The sequence below is a fragment of the Chrysochloris asiatica genome, unplaced genomic scaffold (assembly GCF_000296735.1).
Source record: "Chrysochloris asiatica unplaced genomic scaffold, ChrAsi1.0 scaffold00068, whole genome shotgun sequence".
Taxonomy (NCBI): domain Eukaryota; kingdom Metazoa; phylum Chordata; class Mammalia; order Afrosoricida; family Chrysochloridae; genus Chrysochloris; species Chrysochloris asiatica.
The window spans coordinates 1,425,765-1,427,761 of NW_006408586.1; positions in this window are offsets into that span (position 1 = coordinate 1,425,765).

The window sequence follows — 1,997 nt, forward strand, 5'->3', positions numbered from 1 at the left end:
ATAAACATTTTCTTTTGTAAATATTTTACTGAAGATGAATTTTACTTTTTAATATATTTTCTTGGAATTGTGCTTTGAATGATAATCAAATTGAAAGATAGTTGGGTGTTGACACATTAAAAAAGGATACTTTTTGAATTTTACATATCAGATTTCCTTCAGAATGATATTTCTTTAGTAGATGGATCTTGTAAATAATAATTAATTAAAGAGATTTAATTTGTAATGGTAACACGTTCTTAGGGCGTTTCCCTATTATGTCTCTGCTTTTATTATGATTGTGCTAAAATTTTCTTACCTGCCATTAGGAAATCTAAGATTTTTCCACATAAGATACTTAAAAAGAAGGCAAATGTTTATTTTGTCTCCACCATAGATAGCCCTGGAGTCCTGGTGTGGCCACTGTGGGTTAATGCCCTGGATTGCAAAGTTGGTTAGAACCATAAGATCCACGTTTCAAGTTCACCAGCCATACATCAGAAACTCTACACAGGGTTACTATTGGTTTGAACCATCTCGATAGCATTTAACAACAACAGTTAACCCTGGGTCACAAAAAGAGTCCTGGTGTGGTGATGAAGGTTAATGCACTGGACTGCAAACTCGGTTTGAACAGAAAGGTCGGCGCTTCAAGCTCACCAGGTGCTCCTCGGAAACCCTATACAGGATCACTATGGGTCAGAACTGACTTGATGGCACTTAGCAACAACAACAATAACTGAACTACTAGCTAACAGATTGGCAGTTCAAACTCTACCAGAAGTTATTTGAAAGACAGACCTAGAGATCTTCTTCAAAAGGTCAGAGCCTTGGAAATTCTATGAAGCAGTTATTTTCTGTACATATGGTGTAGCCATGAGTCAGAATTTTACTGACAACAACAAAAATAACCACGCCACATAAAATTAACTAATAAATATGAGATAAATGATGAATATAGCATGGTTTTGTTGAAAATGTCTTCTGCACTGAGCACAAGTTTGCAATACTATGTATAAAAATAGGTATATACAAATTATATAATTAAGCATAGAAAAGATTAGAGACTATTTCACTTGGATTACATTTCCAAAATAATTTAAAAAAAAAAAGAAGAAGAATCTGTTTCTCTGCACTTCATTCTGACTCATTTCAATACCGTGGGTTACAGAGTAGAAATGCACCATAGGGTTATCTTGGCTATGAAATGTACAGGGGCAGATTGCCAGGTCTTTCTTTCATCATTTAATTTGAACTGCAACTGATCATAAATTATTTTCACCACTCTAGATTATGACTTAGCCAAAGGAGAAAACTTAAAAGAAGCAAATGTCAACAAATCTAGATAGCATTCAAATAATGGTAAAAAAAAAATCTAGAAGACATACTTTTTTTTTTTTTTAATGGTAGAACTAAATTAATGATGTGTGAAATACAATAAATATATATATATACACAGAATTTGTCTCTATGTAGCACTATAGGATCAGTACTGGACAGTGAACCACAAGGCTGGCAATTCAAACATATAAACTGCACCTTGGAAAACCAATACAGGATTGCTATGAGTTGAAACCTACACGATGGCTCTTAAGAACAACAAACAACAAAAGATAGATAGTTAGTTAGATAGATAGATAGATTGTTGTTGTTGCTGCTGTTAGGTGCCATCAAGTCAGTACCATCTCATAGCAACCTTATACACAGCAGAACGAAACACTGCCCGATCCTGGGCTAACCTCACTCCTGTCGCCACACTTGAGTCCATCGATGCTGCCACTTGGCTAATCCATCTCATTGGGGGTCTTCCTCTTTGTCTCTGACCCTCCACCTTACCAAACATGATATCCTTCTCCAGTGACTGGTCCCTCCTGACAATATGCTCAAAGTATGAGAGAAGAAGTTTGGCCATCTTGGCCTCCAAGGAACACTCTGGCTGCACTTCTTCCAAAATGGATCTATTGGTTCTTTTGGTAGCCCATGGCACTTTCAATATTCTCCTCCAACACCATAACTCA